Here is a 13597-nt window from a genome sequence, read left to right on the forward strand (position 1 = left end):
TACTGTATTTTTCTGAGTGAACTTCCTGTGGAGAGCCCTAAGAACATCACCATTAAGCTTTCTGAAAGGATGGAGCAGTGCAAGGCTCACCTGTGAAATTCATAGAAAAAAAATCAGGTGATGGATTTCCATGAACTGTCAGGCTTAGTGGGAAGGGAACTGTTTTCTGGAACAACTACATATCTCGTGATAAAAACTATTTCTCTATATGGCTGAGCAACAAATTAAGAGATGAGAGCATATAAACTTTTTCTAGTGAACCTGTTCTTCCAAAGTTTTCCCAGTAAAGATAATTATGATAGACAATCGTCAGTCAAGCTGAACTTCCTCAACACACACACACACACACACTCTACCATTACCACCACATACCACAAGACCAATCTGTCTCTGGGGACATTCACTAGTATTTTTCATTTTGTTCTAACTCCAAGAAAAATGAGAAGATACTTTTGATATTCCTATCCAGAGTCAATATGGAAGCTAATTTTCTAGACTCCAGAGGAATTAAATGAACTTTTAAAAATACATTCAAAGACAGTGAGGAGGGAAAAGGGGGAAATCATGCAGAGTTCAAATTAAATCAATTCAATTTCTGCTTATTTTCTGTGGAAAACATCTGTTCAGATTCATTGTTTTATGAAGTTTTTCCGAAGAGCACAATAATGATAAACTGTGGTCACTGTTCACTAGTATTCAGGGTCAGTCCTACCATTAAGTTAATGAAACAACCAACTTGACCCTGCAAATGAAAAACAGTCTGCTGAATAATGGTAGAAGATGCTCCCCAGTTACCTGTGTTCGAGTAAAGTTCAACCTTTATAATCAGGCTGGGCAACAACATTTCTTGCAACTGCTTTGGGGTTAATTACACTACCTGTACCTAATTGCAGCCCATTTGCTCAACATGGTGACTTTCAGATATATATGACGTCAGTGACTATCTTATTTTATTTTTATTTATTTATTTTGTCAAGCATGTTTTAGATAACAGATATAAGTATAGACATAATTATGAATACATGAGATGGATATGAATAAATGGAGACAGTAGGACAGGGATGATAGGCACATTTGTGCACTTATGCATGCCTCTTACAGATCTCTTAGGAATGGGGTGAGGTCAATAGTAGACAGTCTAAGGTTAAAGTTTTGGGGGTTTGGGGAAGAAACTACAGAGTCAGGTAATGCATTCCAGGCATTGACCACTCTGTTGCTGAAGTTGTATTTTCTACAATCGAGTTTGGAGCGGTTTACCTTAGGTTTGTATCTATTGTGTGCTCATGTATTGTTGTGGTTGAAGCTGAAGTAGTCACTGATATGTAGGACATTGTAGCAGATAATTTTATGTACTACGCTTAGGTCAAGATCGAAGTCGGCGTAGTTCTAAGTTGTCTAAGCCCAAAATTTCAAGTCTGGTGGCATAAGGTATTCTATTCCGATAGAGCAGTGTTTCCCAAACTTGGCTATTTTAAGATGCATGGACTTCAATTCCCAGAATTCCCCAACCAATATGCCTGGTTGAGGAATTCTGGGAGTTGAAGTCCATACATCTTCAAAGGGTCAAGTTTGGGAAACACTGCGATAGAGGAATGGATTTTGATAAAATGGAATCTTGATAAAAGATGATGGCAGCTGAAGTCCGACACATCTAGATGGCACTAAAGTGGGGAAGGTTGGCATAAACACAAATCCGCCAAAGGTTTAACACCCCCCCACAACCTATTAGCATAAGCAGGATGTTTAGTTGTTCAGACTATGAATATACAGCTTGGTCTTAAAGTAACATCCTACATTGTCCATTTTTTCTTGTGTTTGTTTTGGAATGAATGGCTTGTGTGCTTTTCAGTACAGTACATGCACTGAGCTTACAATCCCATTCTTCTCTATAAATCAAAACATGTGTCTGCTTTAAAATGTGTGTCTTTCATGGCCAACCCACACAAATGTTCATTACTGCAAATATGCCCCATCATAAAACAGTTTAAACGTATGCTACATGCTTATACCATTGTGCTGCTGGTGATAAAGGATGTTTTCTTTTGCTGACACTGTACTTCAAGCCCCATGGAAGTGATTTCCTCCCTTATGATTGCTGTTTGAATAACATTTCCACAACTTAAAATGTGCACAGCAAGCATACTGGATATTTTTTAGAGTTGGATTGGACAGGGGAAAAACTTGGCTGCACTTGGAAAGAATTTGAACAGATGTTTCCAAGCAAAGATACAAGTACTTTCTTGTCTTAAGGGCATTCCCTTGGGTGAGACAAGGATAAAAGACCAATGGTGAGTTTTTTGGATTGTAATTATAAAAGGAATACTCATGTTGCAGACCTAAGTAACCCCTGCTGTTAGTTAGAATTTACATGACATAGAATAGTGAAAACTGCTTCAAATTTAATTTTTGTACAATGGTTTTGTTGATTTCTGGCCTTCCAAGGAATTCCCTGTGTGATATACAACATAAAAAATTAGAAATATGTTTAAAACAGAAATTCAATTTAAATAAAATATAACAGCAACATTCTGAAACATGATACATCTCAGTAGTGTAAAAATGCAGGCTGTTTTAATAAAGAGGAAAGTGTGAGAACAAAACAGTAAAACATTGACAAGAGTAAAACATTGATAAGAGCCTTGGTAGTACAGTGGTCTAAAGCACCCTGTTATTAAGACCAGCTGCCTGCAATTACTGCAGGTTCGAATCTCACCAGGCTCAAGGTTGACTCAGCCTTCCATCCTTTCTAAGGTAGGTAAATTGAGGACCCAGTTGTGGGGGCAATAAGCTGACTTTGTATAAATATACAAAAGAATGAAGGCTATTGCTTAGCGCATTGTAAGCCCCCCTGAGTCTCCGGAGAAGGGCGGCATATAAATCAAATTAAAAAAAAATCGTACTGATAGTGCGCAACTTAGAACCATTTGTTTAGTGACTTTTCAAAGTGATAATGACAGTGAAAAAGTGACTGGTGACTAGTCCTCGTCTTATGATCATCCTCATAGTCATATCATCAGAATTTGGGCACTTGGGAACCAATATGTATTTATGACAGTCACACTGTCCCAAGTCACACTGTAACCCTCCCAGCCATCTTCCGACAAGCAAAATCAATGGGGGAAGCCAGATTCATTTTAACAACTACATGATGAACTTAACTGCAGCAATTTGCTTAACAGTCATGGCAAAAAATCTGGCACAACTCACTTAACAATTGCCTTGCTTAACAACAGAAACTCTGGTCCGAAATTGCTATTGTAATCTGAGGACTGCCTATAGTAGAGCCGTGGTGGCGCATTGGTTTGAATGCAGTACTGCAGGCTACTTCTGCTGACTGCCAACTGCTTGCAATTTGGCAGTTCGAATCTCACAAGGCTCAAGGTTGACTTAACCTTCCATCCTCTCAAGATCGGTAAAATGAGGACCCAGATTGTTGGGGGCAATAGGCTGACTCTGTAAACTGCTTACAGAGGGCTGTAAAGCACTGTGAAGGAGTATATAAGTCTAAGTGCTATTGCTATTAAGTGGACATGATGGTACATGCAGAAACATAGTCAAGGGAACACTGTCCTTATTTTTTAGGTCTCCTACAGCAGGGGTGTCAAACTCAAGGCCTGTGGGCTGGATGCATCTCATGGAGTGCTTAAATCTGGTCTGCGGGTTAAAGAACCGGCTGGCAAGGCTCCAGCACAGCCCGTGTTTGGCCTCCATGGCCTCCTGTAGCACACTTCTGGCCAAAAACAGGCTGCATGGGGGCCTCGCGGGGCCCATTTTTGGCCAGCAGAGTGCTGCGGGAGGCTAGGCAGGCCAAAAATGAGGTGCAGAGGGCTGCGCACATCCCCTGCACACTATTTTGACCAGCAAAGTGCTGCAGGAGGCTGTCCAGACCAAAAACAGGAGTGGGGGGGCAGGTGCACCCCCCCATGCTCCATTTTGGGCAACAGGGTGCTGCAGGAGGCATCTGTGCGTCTCCTCCCCCCCTCCCCCCCGCCAGTCCATGGAGGAGAAATATAATGCTGATCCGGCCCTCAAAGAAATCCAGTTTGACATCCCTGCCCTACAGTACTGCTCTTTCAGAAGGTGCTGCAGCTGATCACAAGGTGCAGATAGATTCATGTAGTTGCTAACAAATCTCCAGCTAACAGAAATCTAACAATTTCAAGTATGGCTTTTTCATGGCTGCCCCTACCTTATAGAACATCCTTTCCCTGGTGATTTGGCAGGCTCCCACCCTTTTAGCTTTTTGGAAGACTATCAAGATTGGCTTTTACCCAACCGGTGGGATAGGATAATTAGAACAGATAGATGGATAATTGGAGCTTGCTATAAGGCATTCTAAGGGGATGTTTAAGGCACCAGGTTTTCGTTTTGTTTGTATTATGTTTTTATAATTACTGGGTTTTATTGCTGTTGGGAGTTGACCAGAGTTATTTAAGATGGACAACCTTATACATATTTTAAATAAATAAAATAAATAAAACTAATGCAAACATTATCTTCAAATTCTGTATTTGTAATTGCTATATTGACACTTCCTACAAGAAACTCCTGGCTGCTGTGACAAGTGATTTATCCTTCTTTTACTTATAACATCTGAGAGGTGAGATTGCCATCAGTTTGGGTTGGTGTGATAGCAAAAGAATACTATTGAGCTAGGGCTGATCTCAAATGTTCCTTTCAGCTTGGTGATTTTAAAAAATGGAATTGGATAGTACTTTATTTTGTTTTCTTTCTTAATTTATAATCCATTTTCCTCCAGGAGGCTTAGAGCCAGTCACCCAAGCTTTCCCTCTTTCATCATCCCAAAGGTACATTTTCAAAAGGCAACTGCACATTCTGGTTTTTCTTTGAAGGCATTTAGCTTCTTATCCAAGAAGCTTCTTCAGTTCTGAAAAAGCTTGAGCTGAAGACGCTGAGCTGAAGAAGCTTCTTGGATGAGAAGTGAAACGTCTTCAAAGAACATCCGGAAAGTTCAGTTGCCTCTTGAAAAAGCACCTTTGGGACAACCATGACCTGGATGACTGAGAATCTCCATAGACATTTCCCTCCTTCAGTTCTCCCATTACTACCAACTATGAAATCACTTGAGCTGAGAGATAATGACAGACCTCAAATCACCAAATGACCTTCAAAAGCTGAAGGCGGACTTGCATCTAGATCTCCCCAGCCCTACTCCAAAACCTTAACTTTTACTCTACACTGACTTCAGCCACCAAGACCTGAAAAACTGTCTTGAAATAATTGGTGGAAGATATTCAATGGAGAAAAATTAGATCTGCAACAAAATATTTGAAGGCAGAAAATAAATGCAGAGCTCTAGAGGTGTATTATACTGATAGGAATATAACAGTATAATATAATTATACTATATAATACTGTATAATATAATTATACAGTCGCATAACAGTATAATATAATATGAAGACAAAGAATAAATGTTTGCAAAGGAAAGAAGGATCTGTGAATATCATGGAAAAAATAATTGAAACCAGGCATAGCTGCAGCAGTGAAATTTATGCTTGTATCCCAAAAGAATAGGCTACCTCTGCCACATCTCTGGTAGTTCAGCTGCAGAAAGTACATTTTAAGAAATATACATCTTGAAGAAACACATATATTTGATCACCGAAAGGGAACAGATTGTTTTCCTTCCTCTGCTCATCTGCTTTCACTATCTTCTTGTCAAAAACAATAAAGAAGGGGTCTTTAGGTTTTCTTCTCCATGGTTTACAGCAGCTTGACACTATACTATGGGTCAAAATTGATCAGAATGGGGTAAGTTAGGATACCATTTCATCTCTCATGGGCTTGATTTCAATCAAAGACTTCCATTGTTGCTTTTGAAAAAGAAAGCCGTGTTGACTATTCCAATCCTTAAATCCTTGCAGCAACAATTTTATTTTGGCAGGAAAGTTGGTTTGATAATATTTTAGAGATTTAAGAAGCAACTTCTCCAGTCTGCTCTAGTCAAAGCAGGTTGGTGGTCTTTTAGAATAGGAGTTGGGAAAAGAAAGGGTTCATACATTATACTAAGTTAGTTCACTTAATTTGGTTCACTGAATAAACGCAGTCGAGATCATATAACCCAGTAAGCCATAAATCTTGCTTTTCAAAATACAAAGCCTGGGTGTATACATAAACTAAACTAAAAGCAAACAAACCATATTATGACCTAATATGATATGTTAACCCAGCTGCTGAATAGAAAGTGACACAATTTTGTAATTTAATTACTCTAAAGATTGAAAAATTGTTAATCGTTGAATTTCAAAGATGATTCTACTTTCTCTTCTTAGTCCTTGTTTAACAACTCTACTGTTAAGTGACTTCTAACTTATGATGTCACTGAAAAAGTAACTTTGTGATTGGTCCTCAAACGTATGACCATTGCAACATCCCCATGGTCATGATTGCCATTCAAACACATTGTAACTGGCATGCATTTATGATTGTTGCAGCATCCTATGGTTATGCATTGCCATTTGTGAGCTTCACAGCTGGTTTCAGACAATCAATGGAAAAAGTTGGCAATGAGTCACAAATCACAGTCATGCATGATGTCATGCTTAATGATTGTGGGTGATTTGCTTAACAACTACAGTGTAATTGTAAGTCTGGCAGAAGTGATGGTTCACTTAATGACTGCATCGCTTAGTGATGGATATTGAAGGTAACAATTGCAGTTATAATTAAAAGTATTCACTTTGTCATCCCTGTAGTTCATAAGGACTTTATGAATAAGAAAGACACAAGATACAAATATTGGTATTTGGAGGAGCTGTTAATTAAATCACCAGAAGTAACTTTAGGATAAAATTCTGGATCAAATGGGATAGTTGTGCACATGAACTTAATACTATATGTGAGCCAAAATAGGCTGGCAAGCAAAGATTAGAAACATCAAAAGTGGGTTTATATTTTTAATCTTGTATGGAAAAAGTCAAGGACAAAAGCCCTAGAAAAAGTTGTAGATGGTAAACAGAGTCCCCATATTAGAAAGACAAATCATGCAAATTTGGAAGATAGCAATGTAGCTAGCATATTAGATATAGGTAGTCCTCAATTTATAACCATTCATTTAGTGACCGTTCGAAATTACAATGGCACTGAAAAATGTGACTTATGATCATTTTTTACACTTATGACCATTGTAGCATCCTTAGTAATGAAGTTACTAATTTAACAACCATAGTGATTCACTTAACAACTGTTAAGCAGAAAAGCTTATAAAATGGGGCAAAACTCACTTAACTGTCTTGTTTAGCAATAGATATTTTGGGTTCAACTGTGGTCCTAATTCAAAGACTATCTAGTGTTCTGTAAAAGTCAGCTATTGGTATTATGGGCTGGGCAAAATCAGTGTAAAACACAGTATTGCCTCCCAGGTCTACAAAAACAACAGAATTGTGATAGTTTACTCGAAATGAAGTGCCAGAAGATTAGATGGCTGGGGGTCTTATTTTAAGTCTTGGACAACAGGACTTGGACAAAAACAGCTCTGCGTTTTCCCCACATTTCAGATTTGTGTTCCCTGCCTTGCACTTTCAGAATGAGGTAGGTTTGGTTGCCTGTATGTAGATCCAGTCCTTCTGCACCAGTTTTCAAATTGTCCAATTAATACTCACCACACCAGATATCTACACAAAATTATGCTTGCATCTTCAGGTGAATTTCATCTGATATTTATATTTTTTTTTTACAATAGTTGTACTTTGGGCACTTTGTGGACCAACATTTTAAAATTCTTAAAAGTGTGAATGTTTATGCACATATCTGGAAGATGTAAATTAGGTAGATATTAATTGAATTTTGAATCCTATTTTTCTCCATCATTGCGAAGAATATAGGCATAGTTCTTATCCCAAATCTGTTTATGAAGCACTAGCATATTCTTCCCCTCCCAAATACATGCTGAATCAAAAACAGAAATCTTCCATGCATATTAACTTTCCCTGGGTTTCTTTTGTTTGTAGGCATTTTTTTAAAAAAAAAATCTGTAATTTTCCATCTCAGGATAATGTCCAAAAGCTTTGTTTATTTGTAAGACCTGTTGGAAATGATTAAGTGGTGGGCAAATGCACTTATCTCTGAAATATATAAATATAAATGTCTATCATCCTGTATTGCATTCCTTCACTGAAGATATGGGTTTCATATACAGCTTTGACCTGGGTGGAAAACCTTATTAGGGAAGGAAAGAAGTGCTTGGAATTTCATCAGCACTTAGAACTGTTTGTCTGGAAGGCAGACTTTTAAAAACATGATAAATTGCATCATGCTCCTAATGTACAATTTTTGGCTAATAATTGTTTCAAGAAATAAAAATAATTGGAACCCAAGGACTTGGAAGAGCATTTAGAGTCTATAAGAAAGTCTCAGAATAGAATCAGGGGTGGGTTCTAAAATTTTTTACTACCGGTTCTGTGGGCATGGCTTATTTTGTGGGCGTTGCTTGGTGGTGGTGGGGTAATATGACTGGGTGGGTGTGGCCAACTTTTTTTTTTTTTTACTTTTAAAAGCATTTTTTCTACAACCTTAAGAGGTTGCAGAAAAAATTGCTTTTAAAAGCCTCTGACAATCAGGCAACTCAGCTAGGATCACCAGAGGCTTTTAAAGGCATTTCTTTTCCTATAACCTCTTCAGCCAAAGAGGTTGTAGAAAAAATGTTTTTAAAAGTCTCTGACGATCCCAGCTGAGCCGCGCCATCATCAGACACTTTTTTTTTACTTTTAAAAGCATTTTTTCGGCCGAAGAGGTTGTAGAAAAAATGCTTTTAAAAGTAAAAAAAAAAAAAAAAGCCTCTGATGAGGTGGGCAGGGTAAGTTATGGCAACCAAGCTGGGGACCGGTTCGGGGGTATAGCCAGCCAAAGTTATTACCGGTTCTCTGACTACTACAAATTTTTACTACCGGTTCTTGCGAACTGGTACGAACCTGGAGGAACCCACCACTGAATAGAATGCACTCTTCTAACAAAGGGTCCTTTCACCTGATATTCCCAAAGGTGCTTTTTTCAGGAGGCAACTGGACTTCCTTGTTTTTTCTTTGAAGACGTTTCGCTTCCCATACAAGAAGCTTCTTCAATTCTGACAGGATAGTGGGGAATGGAAGGATTTATATTCCTTGCAGACAGCTCGTCATTTGCATCCTTTTAGAGGGTCATTGAAGCACTTGGAGGTTTATCTGTGTCCTCAGGGTCACCTGAGTAGTGCAAATAGTTCCTGTAGTCTGCAATTTTTTTCCTCTCTGAAATAGATATTGGGTTGTAGAGGGTGTCATAGGCATCCTCTATAACTTCAGTAACTTCAGATGTCCATCAATCTTCTGCCTGAGGGCTTCCAGTGAAAGACAGTCCAGAATCAATGTTGAATAATAGAAAAGAAAGTGACAAAATAAAAATTAAATTTGTTTTAATTTAAATAGCAATAGCAATAGCACTTAGACTTATATACCACCTCAGAGTGCTTTATAGCCCTCTCTAAACAGTTTACAGAGTCAGCCTATTGCCCCCAACAATCTGGGTCCTCATTTTACCCACCTCGGAAGGATGGAAGGCTGAGTCAACCTTGAGCCTGGTGAGATTTGAACTGCCAAACTGCAGGCAGCTGGCAGAAGTAGCCTGCAGTACTGCATTCTAACCACTGCGCCACCACAGCTCTTGTAGCTATGATAAAACTTACTCCAAGAGCTGAAAATGCAAAGAATTTGCAAGCGCTAGTAATAAAAGTTAAGAAGCAACATGAAAAAAATGAGACGTTAACTTTAAGACCAAGTTAAAGACAACAACCGGTCTTAGAACAGTGAAAATATTGAAGTGGTGGATACTTTTTGCCTTTCATGATCAACCATGATCATGCAGAAGTGTTTTGATGACATCAGGGTCAGTGGGCGGAGCCTCCCGCCGGTTTTACTACTGGTTCTATAGAACTGGTGTGAACTGGGACAACCCACCACTGAGCCAGAGGTAGTATTTGCCGGTTCTCTGAACTACTCAAAATTTCCACTACCTGTTCTCCAAACTACTCAAAATTTCCACTACCTGTTCTCCAAACTACTCAAAATTTCTGCTACCGGTTCTTCAGAACCTGTCAGAACCTGCTGGATTTCACCCCTGCTCTAGGCTAAACTCAATCTATCCATTGAGTTAATTAAACTGTTGCAGTTGTTCTATATTCAAATTATTATAAATTAAGTTTGTGGCAGGCCTGAAGATCCAACGAAAAAAATTACTCTAATAATGCTCTAAACTTTCTTTAATGCTTTCCATTTTAATCACTTTAATTCGTCCAACACTTACCGTCAAGATCCTTTTATGAGGTTTTTCCTTTCCCCCCTCTTTTCTAGAAGCTACAAGTCTGTGGTTTCTTTGTGTTCTGGAACAGTCTCCCTCATCTGGAGTGCATATTTTCTTCTCCTTCCAAGTGGTCAATGACTAATCTTTTTGTGAGGATATCTAGATCTAGAAGATTAGGTTGTCAGATTGTACATTGTTGAAAATGTTTGATTCAGCATTGTTGCAATTTTTGTTTTACCTTATGTTTTTGCTTATTTAAGAATTGAGTAACTTGGATTGTGAATAATTTCAGTAAATAAACGAGCTTAGATATTGTCCCTGAATGGAGATAACACATATCTCAGATTGTCCATTCTTACCTGAGCTGAACAGAGATAGGCAGATGTGAATGTGAGCTAAAACACTCGTTTTCTAATAACAGATCATGGATAAAAGATTTCACACAAGGTTTCTCATGAACATGTTGTTTACTCTAACAAATTATATAGTATTGGATCTGATCTGACTATCTACTGGGCAGTTTTCTCTGGGACTTAGCAAAGTGTGCTTAGAATGATGGAAGACACTGTTTCAATTCAAAAGCATCAGACTTGAGATGGATGGTGTAAGACATTATATATTATTAGCTTCTTCTATCTTGTCTTGTATTGTGTCTTCTGCAGTCATGACATAAGCCTAAGATTGAAAATCAGGCTTGTCAGATGCTACATCTTTTCTATCCTGCTTTACGGAGTGTAGAGTTGATCTCTGACAGAAAGCCACTTGAAGAGACTAGAAGCATTTGAAGTGTGGATTTTAAGGTGGCTGTTATGTATAAATTGGGTTGACAAAATCAGAAATGAGGAGGGGATAAGCCACCTGGCAAAGCCAAGGGAAACCATAAAAAAGTGAAAGAATATTTTGGACATGTGATGCAACACCCAGAAAAATATGGCATACTTCACTTAATCCTCCAGGGAAAGATTGAAGGCAAATGAGAAGAACATCATGGCTTCAAAATCTAAGGGACTGGTTTGGACAAAACTCAACAGCATTTTTTTGTGTGGCTGTTGATAAAAATAGGATCGCCAACTTGATCGCCAATGTCTGATGACGGATATGGCACAAGAAGAAAAATAAGAAAAGAAGAAGCTTCTATTATCTCTTTTAATCTGGATCTATGTTCCCCCAATGACTTAAAGCATTGCTCAGCCATTATTGAAATGATACAAACCTGTCTTTTTCAGAACAATCAAGTGATTATACAAGCTCCTCTAGTTCTTTGTTCCTTGCACCACAAACATGTCTCCATATCTTCTTTTTTGCTTTTTCTTCACAGTTTTGCATTCACATCATTGCCAGCCCATGAGCTAAACAGCCTTAAGCCATTCATAGTTATATGACAGATAGCGTTTTGCTCTAATTCCAACAGCATCCAAGGACAGCTTCAAAGTACAAAATCTGGCTGGCTTTGCTTCCCATTATCTTAGAGGGCAGTCAGGAGAATATCATCACTTGAAACAGAGACTGGTTAGGATCAGCAAATCCTGTCTGGGGAGTTTTCTTCCAACCAAGGATAGGTGGAAGTATCCTTTAACTGAAGAATAAGGAAAGGTCATTGGTGGGAATCTTGATGTAACCTCTCCCAAAATCAAAGCAAATAGCACAAAGGAAGTGTTTCAAGATGTAAGTGGCTTAGTTTGATCGTTTTAGTCTAATCTGCAACTAATCCTTGGATTTTGATTTGCAATCTTTGTGGGAAAGCAGAATTTCCAAAACCAAGTCTTATGAATGCTGATTTTGGCTTCAGCACCTTTGAGAGGTAGTTACTTTTACCGCCAGACAACAGACAAGCAGAAATTAAACCACAAAAGTTGGAATGTGACGTATTCTGTTTTTTCTTTCCCTTTTGGCATAAAGGTAAATAGACGCTGTAGGCAAAGATATAGAATTATGTAGCCTGAGACAGGCTTTTATGTTTCCGAAACATGTTATACATAAAGAGAATATGAATGCATATCAAGTCAGGGTCAGTTTTTTAGGAATAAATGAATTTATCTTCCTGTTTTGCCATCTTTCTGTTTCCTTTTTTTCCATACTTAAATTTGATTGGGAGATTTTAAAAACATTTTGAAGAAAAAGTATACATTTTTCCTACCACTGACATTTTTGTATATATTTATGCTTTATTTTACTTATTTAAATTTATTAGCTACCCAACTCCAATGGCTTGTATGGCTGGCTTAAACCAGGGGTGTCAAGCTGGAGTTCTTCAAGGGCCAGATCAGCACTGTAGTTGTGTTCCATGGGCTGGCCAGGGGGAGAGGGGAGATAGGATGGACAGGACTCCCTCCATTTTTGCTAGAAGAGGCACCATGGGCCTTTGCTATTTCCAAACCGGCCCTGCAGGCCAGATCTAAGCACCTCACAGGCCGGATCTGGCCCACAGACCTTGAGTTTGACATCCCTGGCTTAAACCATACAATATGCAAAACATGTTTCCTATAACATGAGTTAATACATTGTTTTCTGAAATATTTATTTTTATTTGTTAAATATAACCATGTGGTCACAGTTTAAACAAGAAACTAGCAAAACTATACTCGAGATGCCTCAGAGAAGGAAAAAATACACGATGCATGGAAAAATGCTGAAATGATTCTTACACACAAGGCAGAGGACCAGGATGATTTAAAGGACTATTGCCCAATAAGCCTTCTTTCAGTCATCTACAAGATTTTCAACAAGATAATAGCAAAAAGAATATTGAGAACATTAAGAGATGCACAGCCAAAGGAGCAGGCAGGATTCAGAAGTGGCTACAGCGCAATGGATCACATCCAGGTTGTTCAGCAAGTCATTGAATGGCACAACGAGTACACTATGCCTCTGTGCATGGCTTTCATCGATTACGAAAAGGCATTTGTCTTCTAATAAGCAATAATCAAGCATTGCTCAACCAAGGCATAGACGCTGCTTACATAAACTTACTACAATCAGTATATGAAAAAACAATGGCAACAATTGGCCTTAATGATCTTAAAGTGAAAATCAACATAGAAGGAGGTGTATGATAAGGCAATACAATATCACCCATCCTTTTCTAAGCCTGCCTTGAAGAAGTATTTCACAAACTGGACTGGACAAAAGATGGAATATAAAATCAATGGCACCTATATTTAAATCACTCAAGATTTGCAGATGATGTTGTTCTTTTCTCACAAGACCCAGAGGAGCTACAAAGACACATACAAGAGCTGCACAAAGCAAGAACCATTTTGCTTAAAAATAAACCTGAAAAAGAGCCAGGTTGATATTTGGTTTA

General features: G+C 38.4%; 1 long non-coding RNA gene across 1 annotated transcript; it reads right to left on the minus strand.

Annotated features, from left to right (window-relative positions):
- Positions 1-8017: 8017 nt before the first annotated feature.
- Positions 8018-10458, minus strand: LOC148114370 (uncharacterized). Its single transcript, XR_015734080.1, has 2 exons — positions 10297-10458; positions 8018-9334 (listed from the first exon to the last, which is right to left on the minus strand). It is a non-coding gene; the product is annotated as an uncharacterized LOC148114370 (long non-coding RNA).
- Positions 10459-13597: the final 3139 nt, after the last annotated feature.

The sequence above is a fragment of the Pantherophis guttatus genome, chromosome 4 (assembly GCF_059756535.1).
Source record: "Pantherophis guttatus breed Tessera chromosome 4, ASM5975653v1, whole genome shotgun sequence".
Classification (NCBI taxonomy): domain Eukaryota; kingdom Metazoa; phylum Chordata; class Lepidosauria; order Squamata; family Colubridae; genus Pantherophis; species Pantherophis guttatus.